This window comes from Strongylocentrotus purpuratus, unplaced genomic scaffold (genome assembly GCF_000002235.5).
Source record: "Strongylocentrotus purpuratus isolate Spur 01 unplaced genomic scaffold, Spur_5.0 spur5_scaffold_9, whole genome shotgun sequence".
Classification (NCBI taxonomy): Eukaryota; Metazoa; Echinodermata; class Echinoidea; order Camarodonta; family Strongylocentrotidae; genus Strongylocentrotus; species Strongylocentrotus purpuratus.
Genome location: NW_022145615.1, coordinates 15,723,839 through 15,739,798, shown reverse-complemented (window position 1 = coordinate 15,739,798; position 15,960 = coordinate 15,723,839). Strand labels below are relative to the sequence as shown.

Genomic DNA, 15,960 nt, shown 5'->3' with positions numbered 1-15,960 from the left:
TTTACAAATGTTGCTGTTATGACATGATTTTCCGGTATTTTTTCTCCATTTTTTTGTAAGTCGTACCTTTTTATGCGTTTGTCGGAAAATAAGAAATTCCCAAATTACAGTCGGGCGAAAAATACGCTTATTTAGAAGCCTTTATGTCATGGTCTGCAAAGTGGCTGGGCTCGAGCCCCCCTCCCCCCTCACTTTTTGAAAAAGTATGTAAAAGAGAAAAAGAAAGAAAGACGGAGAGAAAAAATAAGTGACCTGCCAATGTCACAAATAAGATATAAAAAATGCTCATCTGACCGTAATTAAATACCTAAAAACCCTTAGCTTCAAAGAGTTATGCCCCCTGGACCCCACCAAGGGCCCTAAGGCGGGCCCCTGGATGCTCATCTGACCGTAATTAAATACCTAAAAACCCTGAGCTTCCGGGGGCCCTGCCCCCTGGACCCCACCAAGGGCTCTAAGGCGGGCCCCTAGATGCTCATCTGACCATAATTAAATACCTAAAAACCCTGAGCTTCCGGGGGCCCTGCCCTTCTGGACCCCACCAAGGGCCCAAGGGCGTTCCCTGGATGCTCATCTGACCGTAATAAATGATAAAACCTCTTAACTTCTGGGGCCCCCCCCCCCCTCTGGAACACGTCAATGGCCTGAAAGAGGCCCCTGGATGCTCATCTAACCGTAATTAAATACTTAAAATCCCTGAGCTTCCGGGGGCTCAGCCCCTTGACCCCCTGCCGAGGCTCATATGCCCTGGACCCCACGCCAATTTACGCTGTACCTGATCGTTAATACTCGACTTTGAAAAACGTTCCGCGGGACCTGCATGTAACGTGTAAGACTGGTGGTGATGCAGATTTTTCGTCTCCCCCCCCCCCTTCCGAACGTTTTTTCTCATTACGTCACTGCCCTTGGAAGGTGAGCCCCCTGGAATGTTTGCCTCCCGAATCCCAAATTGCTTCTGGCGCGCCTGGTTCAAATATTTGAATTATAGTTAGAATTGAAATAAAACAATAAAATACATAAGTTAAAAAAACAAAGAAATACACTGAAGTTATCAAATTAATAGAATAGATAACATTAGGGATAACTTGGCTCTTCCTTTTTTTCCAAAATTCAAATTACCATAGTCTACACTTCACTTAACATGCATGCAAATTTTGGCAGTGATTGGCCGTTCAACGGCCGAGATCATAGGGGGAGAGGGCCTTCAAAGTCCCCCTCGGGCTATGCAGTTTCAAAATATCCTTAGGCTAGATATATATCACTTTTTAGAATTAACATTTGAAGATTTCGTAGAAGGGGGGGGGGGGTCCAGTACATGAAACGGAATGGCGAGCAAAAAGAAAAAAATAATTGACTTTCAAATTTTGCTGAAAAGTAACTATTGAAGACAACTAAACTCTATTTTATTTGTATTTTCTTACATATTTGGTTAATATTTATTGAAATGTTTATAAAGCTGTTCCAGGGATTGAGAAGGAGGGTTTCCTGTGGAGAGATGGGGTGCCTTGAGGTTCCAGTCTTGATGTTCTGCCCCTTGACTCATAGCGGTGGAGTCTTGTGCTTAACAATATAGGAGCAAAGCACAATCGACTGGTAATTCATAGTGAATATTACAATGTTTACAACGGGGAAAGAAACAGATACATTTATTTATTGACGTGAAACGATTGATATTGTTATCGTTCAAGAATGCATCATTCAGTTGTTTCCTTTGGACAGCCAACACAACAACCTTGCTATGACGTAAATAAAGCATATATATATATATATATATATAAATATATATATATATATATATATATATATATATTAATATATATATATATATATATAAATCTGAAAGTTCTGTGATGGGTCCACATTAAAAACACACAATTAGAGATAAATATATAAATTATAAATATATATTTGATTATAAAAATATATTGGATCACTATACCATCAAATTAAATGACATGTCAAGTGCTAAAAATAGTTATAATAGAAATTGGACACCAAGTATTGAGAATTCCTCACTGCTTTTTTATATTTTTAACAGCTAGATATCTATCAAAGAAATATTTAAGTTAAAACAAGTTTGTTTTTTCAACACTGGTATTTCGGAAATTTACGATGCATATATACTGCTCAATTTACTTCATCACTAAACAAATGTAATGCTTTTCTGCAAATGAGATTCTTTGACATTAATACATTCTACATTCTACATGCCCAAGTCATGATGAAATAATCACATAAGTCAAAGTATCATATTTGCATTTCACTGTTCGTAAGAATAGATGTGCCTATATGGGATGAGCATTTTGGGGGGTTTTCTAACTGGCTTCTATCGGAGTCACACAGATGAAAATACCGATTGAATTTTCCTTATGTAAACAAAGGTGAAACCGCAGTTTTCCCCCTGTCGCTTTCTAACTGCCGGTGAAATTTACTCGCTGTGGCCAGCCCTTGCCGAAAGTGAAGAATTATTGAGTAATTATTAAGCCCGCGCTCCATCTAGCTAGCATGCAGCATGTTCAACCATGAACCACAAACACAGCTGGTTACGATAAAGCGCGTGTATACTGCGACCTTTGACCATTTTAATCGCTGTTTTAATCACCCTTTTCTCCCAAACACTTTCTAACTGGCCGTTTCATCGGTGTCACACCGATAGAATGAGAATTTCTCCTGCTCTTGAGCAGGGGAATTTAATCGCCTATTTCTCTTCTTTTCATCGGCTATTTAATCGCCTTTTTCTCCTCTCTTGCTTTCTAACTGGCCGTTTCATCGGATGTGTCCGGATGCATCCGATGAAAATCAGTGCAGTTAGAAAAGGGTATATGTAGTTACCTGACTTGTTCATTTTATTTCAGTTTTCAAGTAAGGAACTCTGGAAGATTTGCAGAAAGACACAATCACTTAGTCTTAATTGATTGGAATGTATTCTTTTAATGAATATATAAGGAGATCCAGAAAAAGGCAAGTAATATAAAATCAATGATTAACAATGACAATGATAGAGGAAGTGATAATAGCAGTACTTATACCACTAACACCACTAATATTACAATCCACAAACAATAACAATTATTTAATATATTAATGTTTTTCATAAGATGATAATAGCATTATAAATATGAATTTCAATTGCAGTTGATTGAATCACAACAGCATCAAGAGAACCAACATTTTCCAGAGACTCAGCAGCAACAACCAACAATAGCAGGAGCAGCGGCAACAACAACAGCAGCAACAACAGCAGCAACAGCAGCAACAACAACATCAACAGCAGCAGCAAAAGCATCAGCGCAGCACCAGCAGCAGCAACCTGGACAACAACAAAGATGGCAGCAGCAACATCGACAACAAGGACAACAAAGAAAATGCACAGTTGGTGGACAGCTGGAGCTGTTGGAGATTGAGAGGGAGATATTTGGAATATTAAAATTGAGGTTTAAAAGGAAAAGTTGCAAGTAATGATAAGATACAAAAATCAAATTAATCAATACTAAACAATGAACTGTAAATTTTCTTCATCATTTTTAACTGCATTTTTCAACCTTTGAGGGTTTTTTTCCTCTCAGTAGTTTAAGTAGATCTCAAGATATAGATCTATTGATCTAGATTAAGTAGTCTGTTCTTTGAAAATTGATGGAAAATTGACACAACGAATGTCATTCTGATTTTATTTTATTAATATTCCGTTCAATTGAGAAGGCCCTTCAACATTAATTTCAGCTGTTTGTTGTGTGTTTATTTTTATTTCGTTGTCTCTACCAACAACAACAAAAAAAGGTAATAAAGTTGGGTGAATGTGGAGTCTGTATCTACACGCTTAGTCTTATCGTTAGACCCCATTCATTCACCTTTGTTATCTAGATTAAAATGAATGAAAGAGTGGAATAAAATTTTAGGTCCCAATTTAAAAAAAAAAAATCAAACAAACAATTTGTACATTGCGATGGTATTGGGTCTACTTTTCATAGGACTTCAAGCTCAAGTCAGTTCATTTCAGGAAAAAAAAAGGCAATACTTACTTGGTTTTTCTTTCCGCACATGACTTGCTTCACCCTTCTATTGTCGCAAAAAATAATCTCAAAGCCACAAAGACTTGCAGATGGGCAGATAGATCCTTGCTCCTCTTTTTGGCATGCTCTAACTCATTTATCATGTATAACACTCCTTCCCTAGTAAATCTGTATTTTTGTAACATAGCTGCATCAACTCTAGATTCTACCGAGGGCAGCACCCCCTAGGATATTCATGATTGCTGCCATTTTGCCCTTTTGGTGCCTTTTTGCTTGTTGTTCGTCGGTGTAAATTGACTTTGTCGGGAGGTCCAAGGCAACCGACAAATTTATTGAAATTAGTCGGTGAAATCCACCGACTAAATGTTTGATGAAACGCCCCCCTGATGGTCACACACACTCATCTCACTCTACGTTCGCCTCACCTCACTGTACGTTCGCCACATAGTAAATCCAACAGGATTGTTTGCATAATTCAATTGTTTTAAATTCTATATTCTAAAGAAGGCCCTATTATTTTCATTAAATTCGTGTTGCGCGCAATAATTTTACGTTCACTCTTGCTAAATAAAATGCTTCATTAAGATAAATAACGTTGTTTTAATTCAGTATAATTATGATACCTCATTCTACGTTTGCCTCACCTCACTGTACGTTCGCCACATAATTCTCTCACATGCCAACATGATTTAGTTTGCATTGAATTTTTTTTTAATTATATAGTCCAGATTAATTAGCCTATAGGAATATAATTATTGTGCCAAATCTCATGTTAGCACCTGTAAAGAAATCATTAAGAGAAGTGAAACATAAATGTTTTAATTTCTTATAGGCCTGGTACCTCACTGTACGTTCGCCACATAATTCTCTCTACATCAGGTAATCCAACATGATTTTGTTTGGATTGAATTGTTTTGAATTCTATAGTTCCCAATTAATAGGCCTATAGGAATATAATTATTGTGCAAAATCTTATGTTAAAACATGAATACAGAAGAGAAAAATGAAACATAAATGTTTTAATTCACGTAGGACCTACATACCTTACTCTACGTTCGCCTCACCTCATTGTAAGTTCGCCACATCATTCTATCTACCGTTCAACATGACTTTGTTGGCATTTAATTGTTTTTAATTCTTAATTGGCCGGATTAATAGAACTATAGGAATATAATTATTGTGCCAAATCTCAGAACCTTAATATCTAATAAATGAAACATTCCTGTTTTCATTATATATGCCTACATCACTCTACATTCACCACATAATTCTCTTTATCCAGCATGACCTTGTTTGCATTAAAATGTTTTGAATTACACTGTTGGTCATAATGGTGGAATATTTATTTTTACCCCAGTTTAGGGAAGGATTTTTAAAAATTATTTATTTCTAATAGATCTAGATAATGGCATACATTCTCAGATTTTATTGAATATTAAATTGCGAGTGTTTGTTTTGCGTGACTGCTATATCATATGTGTGCTACTATGCTAATCAGCTAGGGAACCTACGTCCTTAAATCATAATTGACAGTAATGAGGATTAATGCCTCACAAAAGGGCACTAATATAGCTGATCAGCACGATTTTTATCCTGGGGCCTCACAGTAACGAGGCCATTGCTTACCCCCTGAATCATGACTGTACGCAGTGTTTGCTAGGGTACGCGGCCTCTTCCACAAATCCCCCAAAACGACGAAAATGCAATAACTTGTCAAAAATTCATTGCATTTTCCCCCGGCCCCCTACAGGAAAAATTCCTCTGTGTGGCCATGCAGTATAAATGCATGTTGTGTATTCTTCTTTTTCTACATACTTGTATTCAGGGTAGCTGCCCGCCGCGGAAGGGGGGGGGGGGTCTCCGAAGGGGGATGTGGGGTGCGACCACCACCCCCCCACACACACACACCTATCAGGATATTATTGTCGATATTGCGCTGCCGTCGGGGAAAATGAGAAGGGATGGGAAAGAAAAGGGGAAAAAAGGAAAAGAAAGGAAAGAGAAGAGAAGAAAGAAAAAGAAAAAAGAAAGAGAGGCAACAGGGGAGGCAAAAAGGAAAAGAAAAGATAAGAATAGAAAGGAAAATAAAGAAAATAAAGACAGAAAAAAATTGTAGACATTGGCACATTGACATATTATATTTGTCGGTAATTGATGGCCTCTACAACCCCCCCCCCCCACTTAAAAAGGTATAACGCCCCTAGCTGCCGGTCCATCCCATTTTCATTCTTGCAAACCATTCGACGTATTAATTTCAAACTTGACTCATGTAGACATCAAAGTGGCTCGTTCTGGCAATAAAATTGGACAACTTAATTTAACTTCAAACCGTTTTTTGTCTTCTATGGGTTGAGGGGGGCACTTAACTATATTGTTGTACATACGCGCGACCACAGGTTTCAACCACCCCTAAATGCATTATATTCTTGTTCAATTTATACCCTATTCACCAATTTCCACTTGTTTCGCTTTACATTTTACCCCCTATGAAATGTACCCCTATAAAAACATATACCTAATGAGGTCAATTATAGGTCGCAAAAAATCTAGACCAATATGGTGGAAAAATATACCCGAAACGCAGGGGACGCAGAGCGTTTTTGAAAGTGTGGGGGGGGGGGCTGAGCATGCAACAAATGTTTTTATTTTTTTTATTTGGGAGATTTTATGAAACGTGAGTTTAACATACTCTTGAAACGTAACTTTAACTGATTTTTTTGCCTACTTAACTCCAGAAACATACCCAATCTTTGGCGTTTTTGGCAACCTAAACGCATCATGCGCATTGATTACCTTAACCAACAAAAGCTACCGGTATATCCTTTTTACTCGTTTTTCTTTATCGCGCGTGTGTACAACAATATAGTTGAGTTTCTGCCCCCCCCCCCCCCCACAAGCACATTTATTAAATCTCTGCCAAGATTCGCTGAAAGATTTTCAGTTCAGGTTACAGTTTTAGGTGTGCCAAAAGTTTTATTATAATGTGTATTGTGTATGTATATGTATACAGAAATGTGTCTTTCTTGTACAATCTAAAGCAGCCCTCAACCCCCACCCCCACAAAAAATCTCTCTTTGTTGAGTTTGTAAGATTAACAAAAGGAAAGGTTTCTGGTTGTTTAGTGTTAAAATGTTCTATAGAAATATCAATGTGATGTCCCTAATATGTATATACTATTTGTGATGAGGGAAATGCCTGGGGTGGGGTCATATACTTACCTAATGTAAAATACAGGGATGTGCCTCTCTAATAAATGAGATGAGAACAAGTTTGGTGTGATGGGAGCTTTAATAAAAAAAAAAAAGACATCATATTTCGTTCAAAGAACAGGAGAGTTTCCGGAGACATTAATGACATTTCTGTTAACAACGTAGTCCTACAACGTGTACATTCACTATCCTTTCTTGGTGTTACTATAGGCGAATTCCTGGACTGGAAGAACACATTAAAAATGTAACTTTGAAAGTATCTAGAAGCATTGGAGTATCATCAAAATTAAAATTTACCGTTCCCCAAAATGTTCTAATGTTATTTTACAACTCGATAGTATTACCCCATTTATCTTACTGCAATATAGTGTGGGGAAATTCATATTCATCTCGTCTAAATAAAATGGAAATACTTCAAAAGAGGGCAATTCGAATTTTAACATATTCAATGTATAATTCTCATACGAAACTATTATTTAGCAGAATGAAGGTTCTTCCTGTCCAAGAACTAATATCACTTAATACTTGTATATTTATGTTTTATTTCCACACTGGTAATCTTCCACACATTTTTCAAAACATGTTTATTAGAAATTCATCCGTTCATTCACATAACACAAGGCAAAAAATGTTATTACACAAACCCCCTGTACGTACAACCCATGCACTGAAATCATTTAGAAATGTGGGAATAATAAGCAAATGGAATGATTTAAACGAGGATATAAGATCAAGTTAAACTTTGTCTAAGTTTAAAGTTTTGTGCAAAGGGGAACTATTTATCAATTTGTAAAACTGGGTAGGACTATATTAAAAGTTTTAATCTCACATTTCGCATTTTTCATGTGTTTCCTCTTCTTCCTTTTTATTTTTAAATATGCTACTCTCTTCTTCTTTTCTCTCTCTCTTATTATATGTTTTAAACTACATTGCATTGCGCGTGTGTGTGTGTGTGTGTGCGTGCGCGTGCGTGTGTGTGTGTGTGTGTGTGAGTGAGTATGGCTGAGTGTGTTTGCAAGATATTTGTAATTGTTTTGTAATACGTATGAATATACATGTATCTCTTTTTTGTTTTGCTTGTTATAGCATATTTTTATTATACAGTATGTATTTAATTCTATGTTAATGGGCCCCATTTACAAGCTCTGCTTCTCAGGGGTTCATAGCCTGTCATCATATTATAATTATTGTTCCAGTACAAGGCAGTGTCATAAATTGTTTTTAATGATTGGCTGAATACATTGAAATTGAATTGAATTATGAATAGAGAGAATATGTGGCGAACGTTCAGTGAGGTTAGGTGAACGTAGAGCCCCCCCCCCCCCCCCCCACTCAGTGTTATTTAGGGTACGCATATGCGTGTTCCAACCGACCCCCCGGTCCGGTTTGTAAAGTCAATACGGCTCGACCTTTTTCTTTTGTATACGAGCCTTTTTCAGCACCCCCCCCCCCCCCCCCCCCACTTTTCAGCAAAAGTCCGGTGTGTAAAGTCAATACGGGTCGACCTTTTTCTTTTGTTACGAAAAGGACATTTTGGCAACACGCATGGGGTCCGTCCGTTCTCGGAGTGGGGGGGGGGGGGCGGGACGTAGAGTGAGGTCACAGGCCTTTAGTAAATTTAAACATCTACTTCAGTATATTTAGGTTCTAATATGAGATTCGACACAATTAATATATTCATATAGACCTATTAATCTAGACTATATAATTCAAAACAATTCAATGCAAACAAAGTCATGTTGGATTTGAGAGAGAGAATTATGTGGCGAAAGTACAGTGAGGTGAGGTGAACGTAGAGTGAGGTGTATAGGCCTATACAGCGAATTCAAACATTTATGTTTCTTTTCCCTTAATGATTTCTGTGTTTAGGTTTTAACATGAGATTTTGCACAATAATTATATTCCTATAGGCCTATTAATCGGCGACTATAGAATTCAAAACAATTCAATGCAAACAAAGTCATGTTGGATTTGAGAGAGAATTATGTGGCGAAAGTACAGTGAGGTGAGGCGAACGTAGAATGAGGTGTATAGGCCTATACAGTGAATTAAAACATTTATGTTTCTTTTCCCTTAAAGTAGATATTCATTGATTTTAAAAACTAACGTTATTTTCATTATTGCAAAGTTGAAACTTTGATTCGACAAGGTTATCAAAATTCAATGCTTGGAAACATTCGTAGTAATGATTATTATAAATTACAAAACGCTTAAATACAGCCCCGGCATAGCACCTGAAGAGCTCTCCGAACGCCGCTGAGACGTGTGAGATCACAGTATGGACATGAATTGCACAAGCAGACGATGTCCCATGACATCTCACACATTTTCAGTGCCTGTGTTTACATCTTCTCTCGAGTTCTTTCTCTTACTTCACTACCGTCAGGCTAAAAACATAATCTATTGCCTCACTCTAAACCCCGCGCATAGTTTTATTTTGATGACAAATGCAGCGATACAAAAATAAAGGAATCTGTCGCTTGTAAACAAAATAAGACGCCATTGTATACTCAGCTGCACACAACGGGGTATGTTCGGCGCTTCAAGAGCGAACAAATGCCGTCCCTAATATCATTCCGGGGGTTTTTCAATTTGAAAGTCTGGTTTCTTTGATTGTTAATTAATCCCTATCCTGTGTATTTACAAGCAAAAGATTTTAGTTATCAGAATCGGGTCATATCTCCTTTTGAATGGTTTGACATGCCATTACATTTATATACACTTAACTCATTATAATTTGAGAAATAATAGCTTTGCAATTATGTTCATTCTCTATGGGATGTCGTCTGCTTGGGCAGTGTTGGTCCATATAGTGACGTCATTAAAATATCGTTATTTTTCCGGCGAATCTTTCGTATGTCCCAGCTGCTATGAGGTGGTTGTTTTTTATTTTTATAAATCACCCGATATGTAGTTGACCTAAAACTTGTACGATGGCCATCTGTTAGCCTACAAGTTTCTAGTGATACATTAGTTGACATATTTGTGATTTTCTTTGAATTTCACCTTTAATGACTTCTGTGTTTAGGTTTTAACATGAGATTTTGCACAATAATTGTATTCCTATAGGCCTATTAATCGGCGACTATAGAATTCAAAACAATTCAAGGCAAACTAAATCATGTTGGATGTATGCCCGCCCCCCCCCCCCCACTCAGTGTTATTTAGGGTACGCATATGCGGGTTCCAACCGACCCCCCCCCCCTTTTCAGCAAAAGTCCGGTGTGTAAAGTCAATACGGCTCGACCTTTTTCTTTTCTATACGAGCCTTTTTCAGCAGCCCTCCCCCCCCCCCCCCCTTTCAGCAAAAGTCCGGTGTGTAAATACGGGTCGACCTTTTTCTTTTGTTACGAAAAGGACATTTTGGCAACACGCATGGGGTCCGTCCGTTCTCGGAGTGGGGGGGGGGGGGGGGGATGTATGTACGAACGTACAGTGAGGTGAGGCGAACGTAGAATGTAACTCCGGGAAGCTCCAATACCGGCGCCGGTGTTGGAGCTTCCCGGAGTTACGTAGAATGAGGTGTCATATACTGAATTAAAACAATCAACGTTGAATTTTATTTAGCAAGAGTAATTATTGCGCGCAACCCGAATTTAATGAAAATAATAGGGCCTTCTTTAGAATATTGAATTTAAAGCAATTAAATTATGCAAACAGAGACAGAGTCATGTTGGATTTACTATGTGGCGAACGTAGAGTGAGATGAGTGTGTGTGACCATCAGTAACATTTGCCTCGCGTGACCTTTACTGTGAATTCACTTCCGCCTCACGTCAAAGTCGCCTAAAAAGTGCCTACCTACAACCCAGCCAGCCTTATTAAGTATATATCTCTATGAACCCAGCCCGGCTCTTCTATGGCTCTAGCGCCCCCTTTAGATCAAATTAGTTGCCCAAATGAGCGTACCGGCTACACATATATACGAAGTAAATGAGACAATATGAGACGAGAATAAATTGAATTCTCGCTCATACGGCTTCATCAGGAATTGATGAAATTATTAAATTTGTTCAATCAACAGTATCATAGAAATGCAGTGCGCCAAATGCAAAGACGCAGCGTTATAAAGCAACGAGCTAAATGTTAAGCGCGAAGCGCAAAAGTAGCAATCTGCAATTAATGCACATCAGACAATCCTGGATAGTGTAAACATAGATGAACTCTATCTGTGTCGAATTCGTGATGAGATCGGAGAAAAGGAGAAAGATTTTCGGACATTAGTATGACTTATATTTTGTTTCCGTTCACCCTTTTTAAAATTCGCGTCATTGTATCTTTATTTGTTTGTTTTTCACTCATTTTATTTCCTGATATTTCCTAAAACATTTTTCATATTTGGAGAAAGAACGCTGATGTAGGTCTATGTATTGTAGTCAAACATAACAGGCATAAGATAGTTAACGTGTTTTTGAAGGTTAGAATGTTATTAAGTTTGAAGTTTTGTTTATAACACCCTTCCAATAATAATGCACCTTCTAAGACTGCATAGTTTTTGAGAAAAAAACAGTGCGCTGGTCAGGGCCTATTAAAGGGGAATATTATGCTTATATTTTAGAGCGTATCTGGTATAATAAGTATATCTGGGTGAAGAAGGAGATAATGGAAGTTTGTTGTTTGGTAGTTGGAACGTAAGTTTTATATTATGTTTTTAAGAAACAGACAGTTTGTATGAGATCAGGTCTGGAGTGGATATTTTCTGTCATTTTGAGAACCAAATTTTGCATCAGTGATATTATGTTTCATTGAATTGAGTTTCCCGCAGAGAGGATTCAGTTGGTTTAATCATGGACCTATTACGAATGGACATTCATCGTTTCAACGAATTCATTGTAATTGTCTCCGTCAATGTCGTCTCAATAACATTCCGTACATGTTTCTTTACTTTGATCTCATGATGGTCACCGCCAATAAGCCGGGACAGAATCAAGATAGTGATTTTAAACATGTTAATCTACATGCGCAGAAGATAATAAAACGCTTAAATCATGGGAAATCGATGTGCATGCAGTTCTGGTTAATAATTGGAAATTGTTGTTCCGTGTACTGTGTTCTATATTTGAAAAACATGTTGATATTACCAGATAGGTTTTGTTTGGATTGTTTGTGATTTAAAATCCCGTTTTCCCAAATTTCCTCATACTATTCCAGAATTACAACGCACAGGGCTGATAAAGATCATGGCCTTCTAATTGTTTTAGAAGGTCATTGGTGCGTGCAAAAGTGTGAAAATCAGTAATAATAAATTTCATATTGCCCAAATCGTCTACTTTTCAACTTTGCTGCTCCCCATTGGGGATGTTTTTATTGAAGACATACTCTTACAGAGCACACCATCCAAACAAAGCCCAAGAGAGGGAAACTGCTCCTTTGTCAATGCCCGAAAATGCTTACGCAGTCGTTATTGTTAAAACAGCTGAATGTTCTCATTAAGATGCACATAATCAGAAAGCGGTGACTATCATTGCATCAAAGAAAGAATCACGTTAAATGTCCATCGGTAATAGGTCCATGGTTTAATTAAAGAAAGGAAGAGAGTCAAATGAAGAACCAAAAGCAATGTTTTTCATTTACTAATGAGAACTATGTTTTTTTTTATAGATCTCCTTGGAATGGTTTTTCCACACTTTAACTCCAGATTATTATGCAGAATAATCTCTTTTACAAAGAAACCAATTATGCCCTAAGAAATGTCGATAACTTAGTCTTGCCCAAACCTAAAAATAATTATTGAAAACGAACATTCTTGTATCGCGGATCTAAATTGTATAATGAACTACCGATTAACTCACGTAGACCGAACACACTCGATCTATTTCGGCAGGGCCTAAAAGAATGGATACTAGATTTCGGATGTATAAACTTTTGGTGTAAACGAGGAGGGGGGAGGGATGGTAACAGTCGTATTCATAATGTGTTATAGAGGGTTTTGGGGGGGGGGGGGTTGTAGATAGTGCGTTTGTAATGTTATATTTTTGTAATATTTTGTGTTTTATTTCTATGTTTGATTATTTCTGGACCTCTAGGAAGAACAGAGCCATTTTAATAATTATGGCTCTGAATAGAACTTTCCAGCCGTTTTTAATTCTTGATTTGTATTAATTGTAAATAATTGCATTCTTGTATGTATTTGATTTTTTATACGGAAAATATAACCAAACCAAACCAATGGTCTATTGTGTACAGGTGGTTAGCTCTGCCCTTACAAAAAAGTTGTATAGAATTCTATAGAACGCTTTATAGAGTTCTATAGAACTCTATAACATTCCAGATTCTCTATAGAACTTTTAAGGATTCTCTATAGAAAGCGGTTTCCTCTATAGAATTCTATAGAATAAGTTTTCTATAGATTGAAATTTCTATTTTCAAAGATGCTAACGGCTTTCCATAATTTTTAAGTCCAACTTAGAGACAAGTTCAACTTAAGATCTTTGTGAAACACCCACCTGGTCGATAATCATTTCAAAGTGTAACAATCACGTTGGAAACAAATAATTTGTGCATAGCATGTATCAAATCAACCACCAATTATTTACCTTGCAATCTAGAGGTCAACAGTCAAGGAGTATGAAGAAAATATAACATTTTCTTAGGCCTGAGTTGATATGGTTGCCCACCCTGGTCTACAACCACCTGTCTCAATTTGGGGTTTGACTTTTAGATGTAGGGAATTTCGCAATTTGATTTTACCGGTACACTGATATTTTGCAATACCTTTGTACAAGTACATGCAAACAAAGGTCTAAAGCGATATTATACAAATAATGCACTGATCCCTCCCTCTCTCTCTCTATCTCCCATAGGAAAGAAATGAGCCTGCCGCATACTCCTGCGGCAGACTTGCCGCAGATCTGCAGCAGACCTGCCGCAGACAGTCATCTTTTTCACATGCAAATTAGTTTTGCCGCAGACTTGCCGCAGACTTGCTGCAGACTTGCCGCATACTCTTTCAGTATGATGAAGAGTCTGCGGCAGACCTACCGCATACTCTTTCAGTATGATGAAGAGTCTGCGGCAGGTCTGCCGCAGACTTGCCGCATACTCTTTCAGTATGATGAAGAGTCTGCGGCAGGTCTGCCGCAGACTCTTCGTCATGAATATTCATATCTCATATAGACCTGCCGCATACTCTTTCATATCCAGTACGTGGCAATAAAGTATGCATGTAGAAGAACCAGTGATAAACTGATTGATACTTCATAATCGATATTGGCAATATCGATATTACCAATAAGGTAATACCAATATATATCGATATTACCAATTAGGTATATTCTATTCTCAATTGTATACTTCATCACATTGATCATTTGAAGTGTATTCCAGAGTAACATTTAGAGTGACACAGGCTCGTACACATATATATACTAAATATGTATATTGTTTCTTGGTTAGTAATCATAGTTTCTTGGTTAGTAATCAATATATCTATTGCTTAAACGTGAATGTAATTGTAACATGATCAGACAAAATAATCTATTGGTTAATAATGGCAAAAGGAAAATAGAAATCATAAAAATGATGTGCATTGTCTTAATTTGCTTAACAAATCATGATAAATGTATTTTTCTGTCACACGTGTAAAGTAATAATGAATATGCATGAGATGATTGGTTTCAATTGGCCCTATTAGACTTTAATGGGATTTCCTGGGGCAGACCTGCCGCAGACTGTTCCTGTGGCGTACTGGTATGCGGCAAGTCTGAAGCAAAGTCTCATCCTGCCGCAGATCTGCCGCAGACTGTTCCTGTGGCATACTTGTATGCGGCAAGTCTGCAGCAAAATTTCATCCTCCCGCAGACTGTTCCTGTGGCATACTAGTATGCGGCAAGTCTGGAGCAAAGTTTCATCCTGCCGCAGATCTGCCGCAGACTGTTCCTGTGGCATACTAGTATGCGGCAAGTCTGGAGCAAAGTTTCATCCTGCCGCAGATCTGCCGCAGACTGTTCCTGTGGCATACTAGTATGCGGCAAGTCTGGAGCAAAGTTTCATCCTGCCGCAGATCTGCCGCAGACTGTTCCTGTGGCATACTAGTATGCGGCAAGTCTGGAGCAAAGTTTCATCCTGCCGCAGATCTGCCGCAGACTGTTCCTGTGGCATACTAGTATGCGGCAAGTCTGCAGCAAAATTTCATCCTGCCGCAGATCTGCCGCAGACTGTTCCTGTGGCATACTAGTATGCGGCAAGTCTGGAGCAAAGTTTCATCCTGCCGCAGATCTGCCGCAGACTGTTCCTGTGGCATACTAGTATGCGGCAAGTCTGCAGCAAAATTTCATCCTGCCGCAGATCTGCCGCAGACTGTTCCTGTGGCATACTGGTATGCGGCAAGTCTGCAGCAAAATTTCTTTCTGCCGCATACTTCGGCATACTCTTTGCCGCAGACTAAAAGTCTGCGGCAGGTCTGCGGCATACTTTTCACTTTCCTATGAGCTCTCTTGTTTTCATCAAATTATTTCCTAATATATTTCTTGTTATATCTCATTATCTATCTATCTATCTATCTGTCTCTCTCTCTCTCTCTCTCTCACACACACACACATCCTTTCTTTCTCTCTCTCTCTCTTTCTTTCACACATACGCACACACACAGATATCCTATTTAGTTCAAGAATCTGTCCTTATGTCTCATTTCCTTGCCAAAAATGATGACATACAATTGAATTGAATTGAATCAAGGTTTATTAAAAAAACATGTGTCGCAGCCCAATGGCTGAATTGATCATGTGTGCAAACAAAACACTC

General features: G+C 38.1%; 1 long non-coding RNA gene across 1 annotated transcript; it reads left to right on the top strand.

Moving 5' to 3' along the window:
* The first annotated feature begins 997 nt into the window (after window positions 1–997).
* On the top strand, window positions 998–3,762 carry LOC115920555. Its single transcript, XR_004062393.1, has 2 exons — window positions 998–1,593; window positions 3,136–3,762. It is a non-coding gene; the product is annotated as an uncharacterized LOC115920555 (long non-coding RNA).
* The last annotated feature ends 12,198 nt before the right edge of the window (window positions 3,763–15,960 follow it).